Source organism: Oncorhynchus kisutch, linkage group LG20 (genome assembly GCF_002021735.2).
Source record: "Oncorhynchus kisutch isolate 150728-3 linkage group LG20, Okis_V2, whole genome shotgun sequence".
Taxonomy (NCBI): domain Eukaryota; kingdom Metazoa; phylum Chordata; class Actinopteri; order Salmoniformes; family Salmonidae; genus Oncorhynchus; species Oncorhynchus kisutch.
In genome coordinates, this window is record NC_034193.2 from 21,379,208 (window position 1) to 21,385,849 (window position 6,642).

The following is a 6,642-nucleotide window of genomic DNA, read 5'->3' on the forward strand; positions in this document are numbered from 1 at the left end:
GCCTACTGTACATTTTATTGTACAAATTATTGTTGAAAACAAGTCTAGGTTGGAACTGTTGCTGTTACAAGATACTTTTTGAGACAAACACGCACACAGTTCTTGGTTGCTCATCTTCAGCAGGAAGCGTCTTCTGCCTGACTGGGAAAGCAGTAGATTTTCTGATCCAGTTTGGCACCACATAACTATGCAATTCAGGTTTCTCAAGTACAGAAAGAGTGCCAATGCTGAGCATGACCTCAGTGTTGCACTGTTAAAAACTGAGCCCAGAATAGACATGCGTGTTGGAAACTTCAACCAGCCACACACCTCTCATTAGGACTACCTGGTTAAATAAAGGTGAACAAAAAGGTAATAAAGGTCATAAAAAGGACTGTGTGTTCTGTGTTAGGTGATCAATCAGTTTATTCCAGTTCAGAATAAAAAAATGTGTATTTTAAGAGCAACAGTTCCAAACTAGACTTTCTATCAACAATAATTTATACAGTAAGATGTGACGTAGGGCAGATACTTTTTTCCATCTATACTGTTGCTTAGGGTTGCATGATCAAAAAGCCTGTGTGTGTGTGTGTGTCTGCTCTGTAATACATCTGTGTGATATGATCAATCTGTTTATTACAGTTCAGAATGAAATTTATTGTATTTTAACAGCAACAGTTCCAACCTGAACAGGTGTGTAAGAGTGTTTTTAATGGGGAAAATATATATTTATGGGTATTTCATTGTTATTTGTTTTTGTCTATTTAGCTTTTTTTTTTAGGCATAAGGGAAATTAAATGTACCGATTTTTACGCATAGTTGCATATTTTCCTAAGCTTGGGTCCCAGGAAAACACAGAATTTCTCATTTGGGTCCCAGGCTGAAAAAGTTTTAGAACCCCTGTGGTAGAGCATTGTGCTTGCAATGCTATGGGTGTGGGTTTGATTCCCATGGGGGACGAATACAAAAAAGTATGAGAATGTATGCCCTCACCACTGTAAGTCACTCTGAATAAGAGCGTATGCTAAATTTCACTATCTGTCAGATAGTGATATGAGGTGTGTAACGGCATTCGTCTGTTGAAGGAGAGTCGGACCAAAATGCAGCGTGGTGGTTACTCATGTTCTTTAATGAAAAAATAGCGATACATGAAATAACTAAACAAATACAAAAACAACAACCGAAACGTGAAAACCTAATTACAGCCTATCTGGTGAACACTACACTGAGACAGGAACAATCACCCACAAAATACACAGTGAAACCCCGGCTACCTAAATATGGTTCCCAATCAGAGACCACGAGAATCACCTGACTCTGATTGAGAACCGCCTCAGGCAGCCAAGCCTATGCTAGACACACCCCTAATCAACCACAATCCCAATGCCTACAAAAAAAACAATACGGCAACACAATAAGCCCATGTCACACCCTGGCCTGAACAAATAATTAAAGAAAACACAAAATACTAAGACCAAGGCGTGACAAGGTGGCTATTATTACTATTTAACAGCAGTTTGTTTGGAAATGTTTTGTAGCCTTTGTTTTGACACGTTTCAGAAGTAAATTAACTTGGCAAGCTTAGCGTTAGACAGAGAGCTGGCCAAAAGTTGGCTTACATTAGCTATTATTTTTGCCTCAATCAAACTAGACCTGAATCAAATGATGAAACCATCTGCCAAACAATTCAAGATTGATATTCTGACGTTTTGTCAGTGCAATGTGAGTTGTATTAGTCAGTATGTCAATGTAACGTTATTGATCTGTCAGTTTCCCTTAGCTAATTCCCTACTTTTCACACTGACACAGTAATAAATGGCTCTAAAGTTACAGGCTTCCCTGTCATGGTGCACGGTAGAGGTCTGAGCAGGACCGATTTCTTCATTCTGATCCCGCCCAGACCCTCTGGCTTTCTGTCTGACTCACTAAGTTGACTGTGCCTTTAAACAGCTTGGCAAATTCCAGAAAATGATGTCATGGCTTTAGAAGCATCTGATAGGCTAATTGACATCATTTGAGTCAATTTGAGGTGTACCTGTGGATGTATTTAAAGGCCTACATTCAAACTCAGTACCTCTTCGCTTGACATCACGAGAAAATCAAAAGAAATCAGCCAAGACCTCAGAAAAAAAATTGTAGACCTCCACAAGTCTGGTACCACATTCATTTGTACAACCAATAGTACGCATGTATAAACACCATGGGACCACACAGCCGTCATACCGCTCAGGAAGGAGACGCGTTCTGTCTCTTAGAGATGAACGTACTTTGGTGCGAAAAGTGAAAATCAATCCCAGAACAACAGCAAAGAACCTTGTGGATGCTGGAGTAAACAGGTACAAAAGCATCTATATCCACAGTGAAACAAGTCCTACATCGACATAACCTGAAAGGCCGCTCCAAAACCCCATTAAAAAAGCCAGACTACGGTTTGCAACTGCACATGGGGACAAATATTGTACTTTTTGGAAAAATGTCCTCTGGTCTGATGAAACAAAAATAGAACTGTTTGGCCATAATGACCATCGTAATGTTTTGGATGCAAAACGGGGATACTTGCAAGTCAAAGAACACCATCCCAACCGTGAAGCACAGGGGGTGGCAGCATCATGTTGTAGGGGTGCTTTGCTGAAGGAGGGACTGATGCACTTTACAAAATAGATGGCTTCATGAGGATGGAAAATGATGTGGATATATTGAAGCAACATCTCAAGACATCAGTCAGGAAGTTAAAGCTTGGTCGCAAATGGGTCTTCCAAATGGACAATGACCCCAAGCATACTTCCAAAGTTGTGGCAAAATGGCTTAAGGACAACAAAGTCAAGGTATTGGAGTGGCCATCACAAAGCTCTGACCTCAATCCTTTAGAAAATGTGTGGGCAGAACTGAAAAAGCGTGTGCGAGCAAGGAGGCTTACAAACCTGACTCGGTTACACCAGCTCTGTTAGGAGGAATGGGCCAAAATTCACCCAACTTATTTTGGGATGCTTGTGGAAGGCTACTCGAAACGTTTGACCCAAGTTAAACAATTTTACCAAATACTAATTGAGTGTATGTAAACTTCTGACCCACTGGGAATGTGTTGAAAGAAATAAAAGCTGAAATAAATCATTCTCTCTACTATTATTCTGACATTTCACATTCTTAAAATAACGTGGTGATCCCAACTGACCTAAGACATGGAATTTTTACTAGAATTAAATGCCAGGAATTGTGAAAAACTAAGTTTAAATGTATTTGGCTACTGTGTTTGTAAACTTCCGAGATCCTGGACTTCCTGTAGGGCCGTCCCCAGGTGGTAAGGGTAGGTAACAACACATCTGCCACGCTGATCCTCAACACGGGGGCCTCTCAGGTTTGCGTGCTCAGTCCCCTCCTGTACTCTGTTCACTCATGAGTGCACGGCCAGACACGACCCCAACACAATCATTAAGTTTTCAGATGACACAACAGTGGTAGGGCTGATCACCGACAACGACAGCCTATGGGTGGAGGTGCCAGGGCAACAACTTCTCCCTCAACGTGATCAAGCCAAAGGAAAAGATTATGGACTACAGGAAAAGGAGGACCGAGCATGTCCCCATTCTCATTGACGGGGCTGTAGTGGAGCAGGTTGAGAGCTTCAAGTTCCTTGGTGTCCACATCACCAACAACCTAACATGGTCCAAGGACACCAAGACAGTCATGAAGAGGGCACGACAAAGCCTATTCTCCTCAGGAGACTGAAAAGATTTGGCATGGGTCCTCAGATTCTCAAAAGGTTCTAAAGCTGCACCATCGAGAGCATGGTTGCATCATTGCCTGGTATGGCAACTGCTCAGCCTTAGACCGCAAGGCACTACAGAGAGTAGTGTGTACGGCCCAGTACATCACTGGGGCCAAGCATCCCGCCACCCTGGACCTCTATACCAGGCGGTGACCGAGGAAGGCCCTAGTCATAGACTGTTCTCTCTGCTACCGCAAGGCAAGAGGTACCGGAGCACCAAATTTAGGTCCAAGAGGCCTCTAAACAACTTCTAACCCCCCAAGCCATAAGACTCCTCAACATCTAATCAAATGGCTAACCAGACTATTTGCATTTCACCCCCCCCCCACCCCTTATTTTACTCTGCTGCTACTCTCTGTTTATAATCTATGCATAGTCACTTAGATAACTCTACCTACGTCTACATATTACCTCGACTAACCGGTGACCCCGCACATTGACTTTGTACCGGTACCCCCTGTATATAGCCTTGCTATTCAAATCAAATCACATTTATTAATATAGCCCTTCGTACATCAGCTGATATCTCAAAGTGCTGTAAAGAAACCCAGCCTAAAACCCCAAACAGCAAGCAATGCAGGTGTTGAAGCACGATGGTTGGGAAAAACTCCCTAGAAAGGCCAAAACCTTGGAAGAAACCTAGAGAAGAACCAGGCTATGAGGGGTGGCCAGTCCTCTTCTGGCTGTGTCGGGTGGAGATTATAACAGAACATGGCCAAGATGTTCAAATGTTCATAAATGACCAGCATGGTCAAATAATAGGTCTGGGACAGGTAGCACGTCCGGTGAACAGGCCAGGATTCCAAGGCAGAACAGTTGAAACTGGAGCAGCAGCACGGCCAGGTGGACTGGGGACAGCAAGGAGTCATCATGCCAGGTAGTCCTGAGGCATGGTCCTACGGCTCAGGTCCTCCGAGAGAGAAGGATTGTTATTTTACTGCTGCTCTTTAATTATTTGTTTTTTATATTTTTTCTTAAAACTTTGTTGGTTAAGGGCTTGTAATTAATAATTTCACTGTACGGTCTACACCTGTTGTATTTGGCGCGTGTGACAAATACAATTTGATTTGATTTCAGAGATAGATGGGAGGGGTTGAGTGGAGCTGAAGGATGTTGTCCTTTAGTTTACTTCAGTTAGGAGAAGGATGGTAGGGTTAGGTGAAAATAATAAAAAATTATATACACTGCTCAAAAAAATAAAGGGAACACTTAAACAACACAATGTAACTCCAAGTCAATCACACTTCTGTGAAATCAAACTGTCCACTTAGGAAGCAACACAGATTGACAATAAATTTCACATGCTGTTGTGCAAATGGAATAGACAACAGGTGGAAATTATAGGCATTTGCCGTTGCTAAGCAAGACACCCCCAATAAAGGAGTGGTTCTGCAGGTGGTGACCACAGACCACTTCTCAGTTCCTATGCTTCCTGGCTGATGTTTTGGTCACTTTTGAATGCTGGCGGTGCTTTCACTCTAGTGGTAGCATGAGACGGAGTCTACAACCCACACAAGTGGCTCAGGTAGTGCAGCTCATCCAGGATGGCACATCAATGCGAGCTGTGGCAAGAAGGTTTGCTGTGTCTGTCAGCGTAGTGTCCAGAGCATGGAGGCGCTACCAGGAGACAGGCCAGTACATCAGGAGACGTGGAGGAGGCCGTAGGAGGGCTACAACCCAGCAGCAGGACCGCTACCTCTGCCTTTGAGCAAGGAGGAGCAGGAGGAGCACTGCCAGAGCACTGCAAAATGACCTCCAGCAGGCCACAAATGTGCATGTGTCTGCTCAAACGGTCAGAAACAGACTCCATGACGGTGGTGTGAGGGCCCAACATCCACAGGTGCTTACAGCCCAACACCATGTAGGACGTTTGGCATTTGCCAGAAAACACCAAGATTGGCAAATTCGCCACTGGCGCCCTGTGCTCTTCACAGATGAAAGCAGGTTCACACTGAGCACATATAACAGACGTGACAGAGTCTGGAGACGCCGTGGAGAACGTTCTGCTGCCTGCAACATCCTCCAGCATGACCGGTTTGGCGGTGGGTCAGTCATGGTGTGGGGTGGCATTTCTTTTGGGGGCCGCACAGCCCTCCATGTGCTCGCAAGAGGTAGCCTGACTGCCATTAGGTACCGAGATGAGAACCTCAGACCCCTTGTGAGACCATATGCTAGTGCGGTTGGCCCTGGGTTCCTCCTAATGCAAGACAATGCTAGACCTCATGTGGCTGGAGTGTGTCAGCAGTTCCTGCAAGAGGAAGGCATTGATGCTATGGACTGGCCCGCCCGTTCCCCAGACCTGAATCCAATTGAGCACATCTGGGACATCATGTCTCGCTCCATCCACCATTGCACCACAGACTGTCCAGGAGTTGGCGCATGCTTTAGTCCAGGTCTGGGAGGAGATCCCTCAGGAGACCATCCGCCACCTCATCAGGAGCATGCCCAGGCATTGTAGGGAGGTCATACAGGCACGTGGAGGCCACACACACTACTGAGCCTAATTTTGACTTGTTTTAAGGACATTACATCAAAGTTGGATCAGCCTGTAGTGTGGTTTTCCACTTTAATTTTGAGTGTGACTCCAAATCCAGACCTCCATGGGTTGATAAATTTGATTTCCATTGATAATTTTTGTGTGATTTTGTTGTCAGCACATTCAACTATGTAAAGAAAAAAGTATTTAATAAGAATATTTCATTCATTCAGATCTAGGATGTGTTATTTTAGTGTTCCCTTTATTTTTTGGAGCAGTGTATTTATGGGGGATTGGAAATTATGCGAAAATTACACTGATGGAAGCCACAATCTGTCTGCAATATTAAAGCTGATCTACCCCATAAAAAATATATATATTATGTCACCCACACTTCTAAAACCAAAGTTGCGCCAGCGTT